The sequence below is a fragment of the Dasypus novemcinctus genome, chromosome 14, assembly GCF_030445035.2.
Source record: "Dasypus novemcinctus isolate mDasNov1 chromosome 14, mDasNov1.1.hap2, whole genome shotgun sequence".
Classification (NCBI taxonomy): domain Eukaryota; kingdom Metazoa; phylum Chordata; class Mammalia; order Cingulata; family Dasypodidae; genus Dasypus; species Dasypus novemcinctus.
The window spans coordinates 8,005,168-8,023,375 of record NC_080686.1 but is presented as its reverse complement, the minus strand read 5'-3'; the positions used below and the strand labels follow the sequence as shown (position 1 = coordinate 8,023,375).

At 45.2% G+C, this 18,208-nt stretch overlaps 1 protein-coding gene and 2 pseudogenes across 3 annotated transcripts in view; 1 reads left to right on the top strand and 2 right to left on the bottom strand.

The window, feature by feature from the left end:
* Window positions 1-18,208, top strand: part of LOC101414223 (zinc finger protein 596-like) — a 60,178-nt gene that overhangs the window by 15,763 nt on the left and 26,207 nt on the right. The window contains exon 2 of one of the 3 annotated variants that reach the window (XM_058275499.1): window positions 131-248. The exons of 1 other annotated variant lie outside the window; for it this stretch is intronic. The gene's annotated coding sequence lies outside the window, so the exon portion shown is untranslated. Of the gene's footprint in view, window positions 1-60; window positions 249-18,208 lie in introns of all 3 variants that reach the window. One more of the 3 variants, XM_058275500.1, reaches the window with a different exon arrangement.
* LOC101417712 (band 4.1-like protein 1 pseudogene) lies at window positions 533-2,869 on the bottom strand (annotated as a pseudogene).
* On the bottom strand, window positions 8,519-10,343 carry LOC101414968 (BAG family molecular chaperone regulator 5-like; annotated as a pseudogene).

Genomic DNA, 18,208 nt, shown 5'->3' with positions numbered 1-18,208 from the left:
ACCTAGTGTCAAGACCCCAAAAATAATAACCCAGTGGTCCTCCTCCTCCTTTCTACATAGGGAATTTTCTTTCTTTCTCGGAATATGTTCGACTGTGAGTACCTTCCCGTCTTCTCTTGCGTTGCTGCAGAAGTGTTTTCCTTCGCATTCGAGTAGACAACAGATCCTGGAGAAGAACAGATGGAATGTTCATCCATGAAATATAACGGGCAGAACCAGAGGAGCATTGTACTTCTACAGTCATCATGGTCTGGCTTGCTTTTATCATTCAGTAGGGGAAGGGGGAGCGAGGGATTATTGTTGTTTTGTAATTTTTCCTTCTGAAAAATCCTACCAATTCTTTAATTTGTCAGCAAAGGAAAATGCAGGTATTCGGATGTTGGTTGTTGCTATTGGCTGACTGCCCTGCCGGCTCCAGCTGTGGTGCACAGACGCAGTGTTTCCTGTATATACATCTATATCTGGATATATTTCTCTATATATGCTCTTCCTTTCCCAGTCTCTCATCAGTGACAGTACGTCACAGCTGGGTGTTGGTGTTGTGTTGGAGAATCCAGAACAAAGGCCCCTGCTTAAGGGTTCTCTGGCTTGGGTTGGACCGGAAATACCAGCAACTCTTCTGGAGGTCAGGATTCCTGGGAGCCCAGAGGCGTGGGGGAGGGGGCACAGGGAAAGGGAAGAAAGGAGGAGCACTGTGGCTTCTTGTCCCTCTCCTCTGGGACAGGGTCTGTTTCTCTGTATATGACAGCTTTGGTTACCAGCATGTCAGGATGCTGCAGTTTGGCCTCCTTAATGGCCAAAGCCAGGGCCTGGTTTTGATCAACATCTTCGTCCCCAGTACGATCATCTCAGAAAACCCTCCTTTCACAGTTTTGGTGACATGGGCGGTGGTGGAGGTTGAGAGGGTTTCCGCGGTGGCGCTGTAGGTGCTGGTGAGGACATCTTTCCCGATGATGGGAGAAAGAGAACGGATTTCTGTGGCCACCGTCTATGGGCTTGGGATCATGGCAGCCGCCCCTTTCCCGGACTTGAGACTGTTCTCCATGGTGGTCGAAATGGTCTCGGCGGTGACGGAGGGAGTAGCAGGTAAGGTCTCCTTCCCCACTGGCGCACCGCCGTCCACCTGGGTGGCATCCACAGGGGTGACTCTGGTCTGCAGTGCGGCCTCCGGCTCGATCTTCCTGATGGCCAGGCCGCCGACAGTCATGGTGTCTGTTTTCAGGGGCTCATTGGCTTTCTCAGGGGTGCCCTTGGGGGAGGGGGAGGCGGGCGAGGAGGGCAGCCTGCTCCCGCTCCCAGTCTCGGTTGCAGTGGATCAGCTTGCTGTTGGGCCCCTTCAGCGTCCTCTTGAGCTCACTGATGCTGGCTTGAGGCTTCAGCAGCACGTCCTCCTCGGGCTTGTCCAGGAACCTGAGCTCCTTGATCTTGGTGGGTGTCCTGACCTCGCCCTCCCTGGCCTCTGACCGCCACCTGCCAGACTCACCATCCTCCTCCTCCTTGTCGCTGTCAGGTCCTGCGTCGTGGTTCTCACTGGCAGGGTGGGAGAATTCTGCTCCACCCAGGCTGTGGGACACGGTGTACCGTTTGCTGGAGGAACACTCAAAGAAGGGCGCGGGCCGGTCGGTGAGGGCGCTGCCCTGGCGGGTCTGCGCCTGGGTCCTCCCGCTGTACCGGAACTTGGAGCCCATCACCAGGAAGCCCTTGGGTGGGGGCTCAGGGGACACCAGCCGGAAGAACGTGTGATGCTCGATGCAGACCTTCCCCAGGCTCTTGGCTGACCGGTGGTTTGGGAGCTTAAAGCCAACTGTCCTCTCGAACTGCTCTTCTCCCCAGGCCGAATCTTGACATAGAAGTTACTCCTCTTGTAAGAGATCTTGAGAATCTTGGGCCAGGCGAAGCGGTTGATTCTCAGCCGGTCCCGATGGATGAGCCCGCCGTTGGCACAGACACCTAACGTGATGTCGATGCCCTCAGTCCCTGGCATGGTGCAGGTCCACCCCGTACATGGAAAGCTTCTTGGCATTTTCCAGGAAGTGGGTTTCAGCCTCTCCCGGGGTCATGCCCCTGTGCGTCTTGTGCAGCTCCATGATCCTCTCCTCCAGCTCTCGGGGGTCTGGCGAGGGGCCAGGGGAGCTCGCTGGTGTAGTAGCCCACGCGGTCCGCGGCGTCGCAGGCGCCCAGCTCAGCCCGCACAGCGCAGGAGCGCAGCGGGGCGTGCGCGAGGAAGGCGCAGGGCGCGGGCCTGCGCTGATGTCTGCGCAGGCGCAGGCGCAGGCGCAGGGAGGACCTCGTCCTGTCTTCTGTGAGCCGGGCAGGGTCAGCGGGTAGAACTTGACTGTGAAGGCAAAGTTCCAGGGGCTGCTCCGGATCTGCTTCTTGCTCTCCTTGGAGGGGTCCAGCCAGTTCTTCTGGCTGTCGGTATCACAGACGGTCAGGCTAAAGTAGTCCTTCTCCAGGAGGCTGAGGTGCGCACAGACCAGGTCACACAGCACCTGGCCCGGCCGTGTTTCTCCACCTCCCACCCGCGCTGGGAGGCGTCGAGCAGGCTGGCCCGGCAGGTGGCGCGCTGTATTTCTTGGCCATCTTCCAGCGCGACTTCTGGGCCTTGCTGGGCGTGGTCCTCTCGGACCCGCCATCGGCCTCCCCTGGTCCTTCTCCTCCGTGGCTAGACTCTGGTCAGCGGGCCGAGTGACCTGCCGCGGCGGATGCCTCTCACTGGAGCTGGCCTCTGGGTGGCCGCGGCCGGCGGGGGTCACGGGCGTGGTCGCAGCAGCAGCGGCCTCGGGCGGCTGCAGGGCCTCCTCCTCAGCCTTCGTCACCTCAGAATCGGGACCTGTCTCTGTTGTCATGGTGACCAGCACGCCTGGGCCTGAGGGTGCCGGCGTCGGGCCGCCAGGCGCGGACCAGCCGCCTCGGCTCCTCCGGGCGCAGGGCCGCGGCGGGCTCTGCGGAGCGGCCTGTTCCGCGACACCCCCGTGCCCTGACGGATGCCGACTGTGGCGGCGGCTCGGCGTGTGCCGGGGGCTGGCCGCCGTGCCCCTAGTTGTTTTCTAAATGTGCTTTTGGTCGTTAATTCCTCTATTACTAGCCCCCCCCCCCCTTTTTCCCTTTTTTATTTGATGTATCAGGGCTGGGGATTGAACCCAGGACCTTGTATGTGGGAAGCTGGCACTAAACCACCGAGTCACATCGGCTTCCCTAAGTTGTTTTTTTTTTTCGTTTGTTTGCTTGCTGTTTGTTTTTTTTGTTTTGTTTTTAGTTAGCACCAGGAGCTGAACCTGGGCTCTCCCACTGGGAAGCAGGCACTGAACTGTTTGAGCCACATCCACTCCCCTTAATTTGTTTTTAATTTAGTTTTAGTAGTATGCCATTTTAACTTACTTCTTTATATATAGTTTTTCTTTCAACTTTTAAATTTTAAATTAATTTCAAATTTACAGAGCGTCACAAAAATAATACAAAATTCAGTCCTCCCTTGATACCCATCTACACCAATTTGAACATTTCCCACATTTGCCTTTTCCGTTCTATTGTATCATTTATCTATGTATCATTTCCTAAACATTTTTGAGCAGTTTCTATACATCATGGTCCTCAAACACAGTGTTTCCATGTATATTTCCTGAAAACAAGGCTATTCACTTACATAATCACCTTAAGTACAGTTACGAGGTTCAAGAAATTTAATATTGATAAAAAGCTTACAGTGTAAATTCTAGTTTCTCCATTTGTCCCACTAACATCCTTTGGAGTTTTTTCTCCTCCATTGTTAGAACCCATGATTTTTCAGTTAATTGTCATTTCCTCTTAAGATGTTTTTCTTTTACAAATTGTAGAGATATATATAAAATAAAAACTTTCCCATCTCCCCCTCTCCTAAGCATTCCTTTCAGCGGGAGTAGTCATATTCACAATTTTGTGCCACATTTACTACCATCCATTACCAGAATTTTCCTATCACCCCAAACAGAAACCATAAACCCACTATGTATTATCCCTACATTTCCCTTCTAGTCCCACTCCTGGTATCCTAAACTCTGCATTCTGACTCTAAAGTGCATATTATCACTATTTTATATAAGTGGAATCATATCTCACATGTTTACTCATGTTTGACATCTCATTCAACAAGATGTCTTCAGTGTTCATCAGTGTAGTGACATATCTGAGTTTCCTTCTTAAGGCTGAGTAATATAGGTGTGTGTGTCTGTATTTACACATTTTGTTTATACATTCACCTACTGATGGATATGCTTCCACCTTTGGGCTCTTGTCTTCATAATGCTCCTATGAACACTGGTGTACAAATGTCTTTGAGTTCCTGTTTTTACTTATTTTGGGTCCATACCTCAATGTGGGATTGTCAGGTCCTATGATGCTTCAGTGTTTAACTTTTTGAGGAACTGCTGAACTGTTTTCCATAGCAGCTAATGCCATTTTACATTCATACCAGCAATGTATGCGAGTTCCTATTTCTCAACATCCTTTCTAGGACTTAATATTTTCTTTTTTTATTATAGTAATAGCCATGCTTGTTGTCATAAAGTTGTATCTCTTTGTTCTGATTTCATTTCCCTAGTGAATTTGGTGATTGGCCTTGCTATTGCTACAAAGAAGGCTCTTGGAATTTTGAGTGAGATTGCATTGAGTCTGTAAATTGCTTTGGATAGAATCGATAATTTAGCGATATTTAGTCTTCCAATCTATGAACAGAGATGTGCTATGTGTTTGTTTGTTATTCAATATATTTTTTATTATTGCCTTTTCTTTTTTAAAGATAAATAGATCACATGAAATGTTATGTTAAAAAACGTAAGAGGTTAGCAATGATTTTTAGTATGTTATGAATAAGTCCTCTATATCCTTGGTTAAATTTGTTCATAGGTGTTTCTTTCTGTTGGTATATAAATGTAACATTTTCTTGCTTTCTTCTCTGAATTGTTATTTACTACTGTTTAGAAACTATTGAATTTTGCGTGTTGGGAATTTTTTTTTCCTTAGTAAAATTGATTTTTTTAGATTTACACAAAAATTACACCAAAAATATAGGGAATTCCCATATAACCCCTCTGAGGCAGGTTGAGATTGTTTTATGAATTCCAAAAAGAGAAAGATTATGTTTGTAAACTAATCTGTTCCTCTGGGTGTGATATCCTTTGATTGCATTAACTGAGCTGAGATATTTTTGATTATATTACCTGTTCTGATTAAGGTTTTTTATTTGACTGCATCAGTGGGTGTGACTCATCTTGAGTTCCTGTCCCCTTGCTGGATTTGATATAAGCATACATTCAGACACACAGGGAAGAGAAAGCTGCCATTTTTAATCTGGCCATGTGACAGAAAGAGGAAGGGTCAAACAGCTAAAGTCCCAGGACAGATCAACCCTTTTGCCTGAGAGGTTATAGCTTACCTTTGGGAGAGAGGTGAGACTGATATAGGAAGCACTGAAAGACAAGCCCTATGCCCACCTGTAGCTGTAATCAGGAAGAAGTGGAGCAGCTGAGCCTGAGAGAGGAAACCTGGAGGGGAAGGCTGAAACCTTGCAGATATCGCCTGCCACCTTGCTTTGACACATAGCAGCTGACTTTGGTGAAAAAGTATCTCTTATGGTACCTTGACTTGGACTTTTTACAGCCTTGTAACTGTAAGCTTTTACCCCAACTAAATACCCTTCATAAAAGCCAACGGATTTCCAGCACTTTGCATCAGCAGCCCTTTGATAGACTAATACACCACCCGCCCCCACCCCCACATCCACATACATAGTTTCTCATGTTATTACATCTTACAATATTGTGGTACATTTGTTACCATCGATGAATCAATATTGAAGCATTACTACTAACCAAAATCTATAGTTTACACTATGGTTTGCACTTTGTGAAGTACAGTTTTATAGGGTTTGACAAATATATAATTTCATGTGTACGTCATTGCAGTATCTTACTAAACAATTTCACCACCCTAAAAATGCCCTGTGTTCCAACTATTTATCCCTCCCCTTCCTTTCTGAATCCCTGGCAACCACTATATTTATATATCAATGTTATAGTTTCTTATGTTAACACAAGATAATAACCAGAATACCAATAAATCTACTTTGGTTTATGGTAACATGTGTTGATGATTTTTGCATCTATATCCACAAGGAATATTGGTCTTTATTTTCCTGTGGTATATTTACATAGCTTTCATATTAGGGTGATGTGAGACTTAGAATAAGTTAAGGAATGTTCCCTCTTCAGTTTTTTTTTTTGGGTGGTTTTGATGAATCCCATAGGATTTTTTTATTTTTTAACTTTATTTTTAAAGAAGTTGTAGTTACATCAAAACAGTTACATCAAAAACAGAGGGTATTCCCATATAACTCACATTCTACTCCTCTTACATTCTCCCCTATTAGTAGCATTTTACATTAGTGTGGTACATTTGTTAACAGTTGATGAACAAATATTGAAGCATTGCTACTAACCATGGCCTACAGTTTATATTATGGTTTACATTTTGCAATGTACAATTTTATATATTTTGACAAAATGTATAATGGCCTGTATCTGTCATTGTAATGTAATTCAGAATAATCCAATGCTGTAAGAGTGCCCCATTCCACCTATTCTTACCTCTCCTTTACCTCAGAACCTCTTATAACCACTATCTTTTTATCAGTGTTACAAGTTCTTCCATTACTACAATAAATAGTAAGTCTACTTTGGTCTGCAGTTGCATTTGCCCCTTATGTTTTTTCATTCCTCAATTTTGAGGAATTTGGGATGGTGATGTCCACTCTGTTTCAGATTGCAAGGGGGCTTAGATTTTATGGGCAGATGGAAGGAATTATTTTGCTTGGAGTTGTACATACTCTTCGCTTTTTGAGATGGGGGTTGTCAATCATCTTGTTAGGGATATATGCCCTCTCTACTTCCTACTGAATAGGAGTTCTTCCAGTTCAGGTTCTTTATTGTATGTATTAAATCAGTTAATCCTTTGCTTAGGTCTCTTTAATTTGATTGTTCCTTACATAGCTTTAGCTATTCATAACCTGCTTCTGCCTGCAGGGCATGTTCAGGGCAGGTATGCAGTGATGAGCATCCTGGTGTAGTCTTTTCTTTTTAATGTAAGTGTTCAGAGCTGTACATTCCCCTCTGAGTACTTCCTTTCCTGAATTCCATGAGTTTTGATATGTTATATTTTCATTTTCTTTTTATCTCAAGATATTTCCTAATTTACCTTGTGATTTTCTCTTTAATTTATTGACTCCTTAAGGGTGTATTATTTAAGTTCCACATATTTTTGCATTTTCCAATTTCTATCATTGACATCCAGCTTCATTCTTTTTTGGTTAGGGAAGATACTTAGTATGGTTTCAATCTTCTTAAATTATTAAGATTCATTTTGTGCCCTAACATGTGGTCTATTTTGGGAATGATCTGTGTGCACTTATGAGGAAAATGTGGTCTCTTGTATTGAACAAATTGTGATATTTATGTCTGTTTCATAGTATTATTTGGGTCCTCTATTTCCTTATTAGTTTTTTGTCTAAATATTTTAGCCATTATCGAAAGTGGCATATTGCAGTCTGCTGTTATTAATGTAGAACAATCTACTTTTCCCTTTAAGTCTGTCAAGGTGTGCTTCATATATTTTGGGGCTCTGATGTTATGTGCATATATTTTTATAATCATTACATCTTCTTTTTTGGAAAAGATTTATTTATTTCTCTCCCCTTCCCACTCCCCACCCCCCATTGGCTGCTCTGTGTCCTTTCGCTGTGTGTCCTTCTGTGTCCACTTGTATTTTTGTCAGCAGCACTGGGAATCTGTTCTCTCTTTCTTTTCTTTTTTTTTATTTAACAGCTGGTGTTTTATCCTTTCAATAAATTCTCATTTTTTTTCTTTACTATTACATTTCATAATTTTCTTATGTCATACACAAAAATAAGATATCTCCCCTCTAAATGCAGAGTATGGGGGGAGGGGGTGGGAATGCAACACTTTCAAATGAAATACATTTACAAAAGAACAGAACTTCAATCAAAACCATCTAATGAACACATAAACAAAAAAACCTCCACCCTATTAAAATTGGTATGCCCAAATCAGGATTTCTAAATGAAACAGATCCTTCTGCTTTACTCAGCATATTAATATACTTCATTTTGCTGCTTTGTGCTTGGACCACTCCTAGCTATTGAAAAATGTTCCCTTTTCTCATAATTTAGTATTGTGTAAGGTTATATTTATTTTTTGAGATTGTGAAATATCTGCATTTAAATGCTTGGACAAAGCCGTTTAAAAATAATTACAAAAGCTGCCTCTATTTCATATTTTGATAATAGGAGAAAAACACACCAAAACCAAAACCAATCAACAAACAAAACCATACCACATACAGATAAGGACCCAGATGGAAAAGGTAATGTGCTGTAATATTGGTTTTGCAGCATCAAAAGCAGCAAAGATACTGAATATAATTTGCTTAAATCATAAATACCGAGGTTGAAATAGGTATGTATAAATCATATTTAGGCTCAGTGAACTGAAAGCTCTCTATAAATACATATAAGTATGTACAAAGTACAAAACAAGGGAAGGCAGGTGTGAGGCCTGGGGCATTTCAGTACTCCCACTCGTCGGATTTCATGTCGAGATAGCTGAGAATGTTCTGGGCGAGCTTCACCGCCTGCTTCCTGGCAGCCTTGCACTTCTCCTCCCCCTGCGGGTTGACGTCGTCCAGGGCCAGCAGCTGCTGGGTGAGCAGCTCTTCCAGCTGGATGTAGTTCTTATCAGTCCAATTTCCCCCAAACGAGAGAACTGCCTCTTGGGTCTCTGACAAGCTCCTGAGGACACTCCAGACTGCTTTATGGGACGGGTGTTCCTTGCACACCAACACCTGTCTCTTGCCCAGGGCTTCCTTCAGGTCGATGTAAGTTATGAGGGTCTGCACCTCAATCACTGCTCTTCTCCTGGCTTCCCGGATGCAGGGGTTCTTCTCGAGACTGACCTCATCCAACTGTCCAATCAGACCCTGCAGCTCTGTTTTGCAGCTCAGGTACAATTCAGAAGGATTCTGTGCCTGAAGAAGTTCATTTTTTATTTCTCTCATTCTCTTGAGGACCTTTTCAGTTTTTAAAATGGATTGATTCTTTCCCAGGTCAAATGCATACGTAGTGTCTGCTTCCTCCTCTAAATCCAAATATTTCAATAGTTTGTTGATATCTTCTACCATCTCCCTTCGATAATTCCTGATTTCTGTACGCCCGCACATATCTAAAGCATCCAGATCAGCCATCAGGCCTGAGAGCACACACGACAAGTGCCTGCAAGTCTCGTCGTTGTTCACTCCCATCAGAGTGCCTCTCGCCTTGTTCATGTCACACATCACAGAGTTAATTTTGGAGACTGAAGGGTGGGCATCTTCAGAAAGCGGCAGGGAAGGCTGCCTCTTCAGGCAGTCTTCAATGATCTCCTACACTGCACAGATTTTGGTTAGAGTGTGATACCTTGCTTTCTGCAGGGAGACCTTGCCTCGGGTTTTCACGTGTGTCAGCCTGAGAATGACACCCTGGATGCCTTCCTTGAATTCATCAGTCACACGGTTACCTCCGCTAGAGAAAGGCGCTATCTTCTCTTTCACGAGGGACTGGGCTTCCTTAAAAATGTTCTGTATTTCCACTCATTGCGGGTGTTTTGCATTCTGCTCCAACTCTTTGAGAAGACCTTCCGTCTCCCGTGCTGCCCTCTTTCTGGCTTGCTGGATGTCTCCTTTCCCTTAAGTGTCTACAGAGTCTATTTCGAAAAGCTGTTTTGTTAGAATCCTCTCCAGTTTCTTTTTTTTTTTTTAAAGATTTATTTATTTATTTAATTCCCCCCTCCCCCGGTTGTTCTCTATGTCTATTTGCTGCGTCTTGTTTCTTCATCCACTTCTGTTGTCATCAGCGGCATGGGAAGTGTGGGCGGTGCCATTCCTGGGCAGGCTGCGCTTTCTTTCGCGCTGGGCGGCTCTCCTTGCGGGGTGCACTCCTTGCATGTGGGGCTCCCCTACGCGGGGGACACTCCTGCGTGGCGCGGCACTCCTTGCGTGCATCAGCACTGCGCATGGGCCAGCTCCACACGGGTCAAGGAGGCCCAGGGTTTGAACCGCACACCTCCCATGTGGTAGACGGTCGGCCTAACCACTGGGCCAAGTCCGTTTCCCGTCTCCAGTTTCTTGTAATTCTTGTCATCTGACACACTACGGAAGCCAATTACTTGCTTTTCTGTACTTTTTACTTCCTTTTGGATTTCCTGAAGCCTGCTGATGGAAGGATGTTGGTTTCCCATATCCATATTTTTGTTGTGTTCAGTTTCGCAAGCACTCCCATGCAGAAGGGCTCAACACCTCTGGTGTGTGTGTTCTGGGGTTTCTATCAAACTGCTCACGGGGAGGTGGTAATCGATGGAAACCGAAGCCTCGCACGGGTGCCGGAGTCAAGAAAGGGCATCTACACTCTCACAGCCAAACTCAGCGTGTAGATGTGATGCATTCCCCCCAGCGTGGGACACGACACCCAGGGATGAGCCTCCCTGGCACCGAGGGATCACTACCACATACCAGCTGAAGAAGCAACTAGAAAATGACCTTGAATTAAAGATTCAATGTGGAACAGCAGAATATACCTGTCTACATATAATAACATGACTTCGGGAAGCGGTTTGACCTAATGTAAGGGGGAAATGGAAAGGAGAAATGAGATTATAAGGCTGTGAGTCTCTAAAAAAGAGTCTGGAGGTTGTCAGAAGGAATACCCCTATGTACAACTGAACAGAGTCTAAGAGACAGATAAGGTAGATACAACCCCAGGTATTGGTTCTTTTGAGGGATAAAGAGACCCACGGGTTCTATGGTCATGGCAGAAGGGGTTCACTGCCATGACAGATGGCCCTTCTTTGGAGCTGGTGTTTCTGCGTGATGGAAATGGACTCAGAGGGGATCTCTTTTCACAAGACTTGCATGCTACTTTATTGGAATTGTAGTTGGTGCTGAGTTTAAGATATATGTAGGGGATTTGAATCTCTGGACTGATAGTATGACACCCAGGCCCAGAGCCTCAACAGACTTCAGCTCCTACACTTTGACTTATTGGACTTACTCCACTCAGCTAACATGGAGTTGAAGAAGGTCAACCACCACAGCATGGAGCCTAGAGTGTCTACAACTAGAAGCGGGAAGAGTGCATCCAGTACCCATGTGGAATCTAAGCCCTCACTTGACATAGGTGTGCAATGGACACAACCAATCCAATGTCCACAGAGAAAATGTGGAATGGGTGTGGGAACGGTAGCCATGGGGGCTGCTGGGTGTGGGGAACGGGAGGAAGAGATGAGATGTGGAGGCGTTTTCAGGACGTGGAGTTGTCCTGGATAGTGCTTCACGGACAATTACGGGACACTGTAGATCCCCCCAGGGCCCACTGGATGGAACGTGAGAGTCTGGGCTATGATGTGGACCATTGACCATGGGGTGCAGTGATGCTCAGAGATGAACTTACCAGGTGCAATGGATGTATCACGATGATGGGAGAGAGTGTTGCTGTGGGGGGAGTGGGGGGCGGGGGCAGTGGGGTTGAATGGGACCTCATATATTTTTTTTAATGTAATTAAAAAATAATAATAATAAATAAATATTAAAAAAAAAAAAAAAAAGAAAGGGCATCTGGCGGCCCACGCTGAGCAGGCGGCCCGCGTTCTCTCCTCCCCGTCTCGCCCTTCCCTCTCGGCACATTACCCAGGCGAGCTCTAAGCTGGCTGCGGCCCTGGCCTCCCGTAGCTGAGGTGGTGAGGCGGAAGAGCAGCCCTTTACGAGGTGAGGCGCCGCAGCCAGGCCCCAAGCCGCATCCCTCTCACCCCTCCCGGCTAGGTCTGATCGGGGCAGCCGGTGAAGGGGCCGGCGGTGGCGGCGGCAGCTACTGGCCGCAGCGGCCTCTCCAGGCGTCTCGGCCCCGGCCCCACGACACTCCGGCCGGCTGTGACCTCACAGTGCGCCCGCGGGGGAGGGGGCGGCCCCGCCCAGTCTGGCCCTACCCGCGCGGTGTGGGGCGCCTGGGGCAGGCCTTCGGGGAGCGCGGTGCCGAGCCAGCGGGCCCCGCCCCCCGCCGGGCGGGCCCCGCTCACCTGTCTGGCCCGAGCCATCTCTACCTCGGCGCCGCTGCGGAGCCTGCCGCTTCCGCCCGCGCCCACTGGCCCCGCAGCCGCGCCTCGGGCCAAGTGCCCCCAAATTCGGGAAGAACGCCCTCCGGCGCCAGCACCTCACCTCGCCGCGCCCTCAGTGCCAGGCGCCCGCCGCCCAGCACCGCAGCCCGCACCCGCTGCCCCGCGCAGCCACCTGGGCCCCGCCGCGCTGCGCCCGCTGCCCCCATGGCGCCCCGGCCCCCTCATGGCGCCGGGAAAGCGCACGGTCCTGTTCTCTTTTTGTTGCTTCAACTCTTTGTGTGTATGGTGCCACTCCTGGCAGGCTGTGCTCTTTTCATGCAGGACGGCCCTCTTTACAGGGTACACCCCTCCTGCATGGGGCTCCCCTACGTGAGAGACAACCCTGCGTGGCAGGGCACTCCTTGCACACATCTGCACTGCGCGTGGGCCAGCTCATCACAGGAGTCAGGAGGCCCTGGGTTTGAACCCTGGACCTCCCATGTGGTAGGCAGACGTTCTATCAGTTGAGCCAAATTAGCTTCCCAATTATATTTTCTTGATTAACTGTACACTTATCAATATATGGTGTCATTCTTTGTCCTCTTTAGATTTATCTCTTTAAGTCTCTATTTCCTGGTAATAATTTAGTCATTCATATGTAGTTTTGTTACTATTTGTGTGGTATATTTTTTCCTTCCTTTTGCTTTTACCTTGCGCCTTTGAATTTAACTTGAGTCTCTTTTTAATAGTAAATATGTCATGCTTTATTATCCATTCTTACAAGCACTGCCTTTTGACTGGAGAGTTTACATTTAAAGTAACTATCGTCACATCGGGTGGTAGTGGGGCCCTATACACAGACCCACACACTTGGAAAAGCTTTGGTAGCACCGACAAGGATGGTTCAGGGACCCGAGGCACCTGGTGCCTGCCTGGACCGATGCTGCCCTGCTGCGTGGCACAGAGTGCTATTTTCCAAAAATGTCACATCTGGTCGGCACCCAAAATCCCCACTGGAAAGTCCCTGCCCTGTGCTACATGGGGAGGGACACACTGTGTGGGAGTGAGTCAAAGCCCCTAGTGTCCTGTTTGTCTCCAAGCCCGAGACTGCTCCGCCCTGCCCTCATGAGCAGAGCCCTCTCCCACCCACCCCTGGCCCGGTTTCAGTGGGGGAAGAGGGGCAAAAGGATGTGATGTTCTCTTCAGTGTTGGAGAAGAAAATAATGCCATTTCTAGAGTTTCTGCCGCTAATGAAAATGGTGCAATGATCCACTCTCAGAGACTGCCAGTCCTGGCTCCCCAGGAACCTGCGCAACAGGGGCACACAGCAGGGATGGACGCTGCAGGGCAGCCGGGTGCAGGCAGAGCAGCTAGAGCAGCGCCAGCTTTCCTGCCAGGGGGAGGGGTTTCAGAGCTCATGTCTGTTTGCTAACCTTCTCATCTCCTCCGCACGGCCCTTGAAAGGCGAAGAGTCCAGACTCCCTTGAGTTTAAATTTGCTAACTCAATGCTTAGTTAATTCTGGCTAGAAACTAGGATTTAATTTATTTCTCTCCCCTCCCTGCCCCAGTTGTCTGTTTCTGTGTCCATTTGCTGCGTGTTCTTCTTTTTGTCCACTGCTGTTGTTGTCAGCGGCATGGGAATCTGTGTTTCTTTTTGTTGCGTCATCTTGCTGTGTCAGCTCTCCGTGTGTGCAGCGCCATTCCTGGGCAGGCTGAACTTTCTTTCATACTTGGCGGCTCTCCTTGCAGTGCGCACTCATTGCGCGTGGGGCTCCCCTATGTAGGGGTCACCCCTGCATGGCAGGGCACTCCTTGCGTGCATCAGCACTGCGCGTGGGCCAGCTACACACGGGTCAAGGAGGCCCAGGGTTTGAACCGTGGACCTCCCATGTAGTAGATGGATGCCCTAACCACTGGGCCAAGTCCATGTCCCTAGGATTTAATTTAAGTGGTCCTATATTCAACTAGGCAGAGGTGCAAGGTGAGAAATGAAGGATGTACCTTCTCTCCACTTCATGTAAACCGAGCTGTACATATATTTGTAACTTTTAAAAAAACATTCTGATGGTATCACATGCTTGGTAGACCTTAATAACTAACTGCTCACTTAATAACTAACTAACTTGGATTACTAACACTATCACCTCAGGAAGTAGGTCTTCTTTCTGTTTTTCAGTGGTTGGGATGTCAAGATGTTTGTTGTATTTTATTTGAAAGTAACAAAAGATGTATTTGGAAATGATGGCTTGCAAAGTTAAAGCTTTTTGGACTTGTTTACATACGCTGATTTTCTGAAGAACCAAACTCCCTGATACATTTTTAATAGTGAAACCTGGTTATCCCAACCTGGCTAACCATGCACCTTTTGGCATTCTGTATCTAGGAGTTGAGAATATCTGGCATAGCACCAAACATTTTATCTACGTGAAATGACAGACTTAAATTCATCTTGCCCACTGATTGTGTGTGTGGCCTCGGATAAGTAATTTTTCTTTCTACACTTAACCTTTTGTAATTTTGATGTAATAAAGATTTCTGAAATCTTTGTGTAAATTGCTTAAATATCATGTCTAAAATAAAAGTAAACTATAAATGACAAAAAAATAAAGTAACTATTAATAATACTTTTGTTTCTTCTGCCATTTTGCATTTGTTTTTTGTAACCCTTTCAGCATTTTTGCCCCTCATTTCTTCCATTACTGCATAATTTTGTTTTGAGTTGATTTGTCATAGCGATCTCTTTAGATTCTATTCATTTCCTTGTTTGCATACTTTTCTGCCATTTTCTTTTATTATGGAACTTAAATTGTTTAACATTCTAAATCTATAACAAGGTCATTGATTTGTTACTAATAACTTCAGTAGCGCACAAAAGCTGTTTTCCTATGGACCTTCATTCCCCTTCCTTATGTAGTTCTTGTCACAAATTACATCTTTTAATATTTTGTCCAAAACCATAGATTTATCATGACTTTTTAAAAATTTCTTTTGTAGATACTCTTAAAGGTAAAAAATGCAGTTCCACACCAAAATGCAGAGTACTGGCATTTATACTTCATTCAGCTTTGTTTCATTCCCTAAAGTCTTTTTTGAGGGTTATCAGTAAGTCTTTATTCATTGTATTTTTCTAGGGAAAAGAGGGGAAGGGGAAAGGGTAAGCATGTGTTACAGAATGATAGCAGAGGGAACAAAGTACTCAGTATAAAATCAACCATTAAATAAACATATCCCAGTGATGGGGTCACAAAAGTCGAAGGGATCTCAGTGTCCTGCTGTTCAGGAATGAACAGAAAGAATTAGGGAAAGAACAGACAAGTACATGCTTTCTTACGTTCCTTTCCTCCTCATAAATTTAATATTCCACACAGAGCTTTGATTTCTAGCAGTAAATATGGAGTTATATTCTTAAACAATCTGTGGCCATTTTGACATAAGTTTCTTGCACATGCATAAACGTTCCTGAGTGACCTTTTCTTGGTCTCTCACCTGCACTTTCTACATGGAAACCAACCCTCCACCCACATTGTTCCTCTCTGTCCTATGATTGATAAGTAAATTGATTTGGTCAGTCCAAATACAGCACTGTTAATCTTTTGGCTTCAGTCATAAGTGTTTTCTCAGAAAGTTGGCCATGAGAGATAGAGTGTCCCTAGATTCTTCAAGTATTTTTTATAAAATGATTTATATCATTGAAGAGTTGTCGAGATGCCATCCAATATTAATGTATGTGGGGGTGGGGGTGGGAGGACTGAAGAGGGGCAAGGGGTAAGTTTTCAGGAAGTAGATCTACTCCAAAATAGGAAATAGAAGAAGAGAAACAACAGAAAGAATGGTTCAAGATCTCTGCTTCAAGAAGAGGCCCCAAGCCTATGTTTCAGATCCTTTTGCCTAGTGCATAATCTTCGGTTAAATATGCTTTGGATCTTTTTCTTTCAATGCAAAAGAGAAGTTGGTAAACAATAAAAATTCTAAAAGAACATGGAGAAAGACCAACACATATTTACACCCACTAGCCTACCTAGCAGTCACCAAGCCAGCAGTTTATGAGGTTATACAAAGCCCAGACAAATTGAATAATTAGAGGGGGCAGCATTTGGGAGAGGACAGGAACCCAGGATTGAACACACATTACACAATATATTCTATTGCATTTGCACCATTTCCACACAGAGAGGTGGATCTGCAGTGATCCCACAGCATATAAATGAAATCCCCTTTCTCCTGTAGCTACCATGACACCAATCACTATTGCAGCAGGGTACGATATTGGCTCCAGGCACCACAAAGTATCCTTCACTTGTGGTTTCTCTGGAAGCCAAGGAGGAAAAGTCCAGGATTTTGAAAGTTTAAGGATTTTAGTCTTTGCTTCATACATCCATTCTTGGACACACATGTACATTCCCATTGTGCATGGCAAGCCTATCCTAATCCAGTGAAGGATGGATCTGGTGTGCCCAGGATGTCTTGTGCTCTAGGTTGAAGAGGCCGGGGAAAGGAATCCCTTATTACATATACAGATAGCTCTCACCTAACCTTGGCTTCCTCTCTGGACCTGTTGCCTGGCCCAGCCTCTCCTAACCTCTCTGTAGCACCCTCCTATTTAGACTAATTTCCAGTCTTCCAGTAAGAGATGACATCATGGGGTGACCCAATTAAAGACCTAGTCTCCCATGAAACTTTCCAGGTGGAGGGAACTCAAGAGGACACTGTTTTGTGTGACCGATGTATCTTAAAAAAAAAAAAAAGACAATTAAAAAAAAGGAAAAAAGAATCAATAAAAAGTTTTATAATTTTAATCTATTTCCTATTTTATTTTACAATTTTATAATAAAGGTATTTTTAATAGGTAAAAAACTATTGATTATACACTTTGACTACATCATATTGTATGTGAATATACCTCAGTAAAACTTCTTAATACACAAATAAATAACTGTGCAATAATAGCCAAAAATGGCAGCTATGTACAGCAGGGGAAAGAAATATTGAGAGGGGAGGCATTTCCTTTTTTTTCATTTGTTTGTTTTTTGTTCATTGTTATTGAAATACTGAAAATGCTTTAATAATAATTGAAGTGATGAATGCACAACTATGGGATTATACCAAATACCATTGATTGTACACCTTGGATAAATTGTATGCCTTATTAATATGCATCAATAAAATTGATTTGTTTAAAAAAATAGAATGGGTTGGGGGAAACATACGCCAAATGTAAGATATGGACTGTAGTTAGTAGTAATATTTTATGATACTCTTCGATAGTTTGTAACAAATGTATCACAACAATGCAAGGTGTTGGTAGAGGAGGATGTATGGTACCTCTATATGGTATGCCTTTAAACTAATTTAATTAAAAGCTCCAACCCACAATAGGTTTACATGCACAAGAATGGATTGAATTTATTTTTTATTTATTTTTTTAAAGATTTATTTTATTTATTTCTCTCCCCTTCCCCCCTGTTGTCTGCTCTCTGTATCGTTTGCTGTGTGTTCTTCTGCATCTGCTTGCATTCTTGTCAGCGGCACCAGGAATCTGTGTCTCTTTTTGCTGCGTCATCTTGCTGCATCAGCTCTCCATGTGTGCAGTGCCATTCCTGGGTGGGCTGTGCTTTTCTCATGTGGGGCAGCTCTCCTTATGGGGCACACTCCTTGTGTGGGGGGCACCCCTACATGGGGGACACCCCTGTGTGGCACAGTACTCCTTGCGCACAGATGCATCATGCGTGGGCCATCTCACCACATGGGTCAGAGGCCCTGTGTATCAAACCCTGGACTCTCCATATGATAGGCAGATGCTCTATCAGTTGAGCCATGTCTGCTTCCCTGGATTGACTTTAAAAACAGGATTTTCTGGGGTCCACAAAATAGTCAAACCATCACAGTCAGTTTTGCTGGTATATTGATTGCCCTTGTCTGTTTTAGTACTTTAAATATGTCATTCACTGCCTTCTTTCTATGATTTCTGAAGAGAAAACTGCATTTAATCTTACTGAGGCTTCTTTGTACATGGCACGTTTCTTCTCTCTTTTTCCTC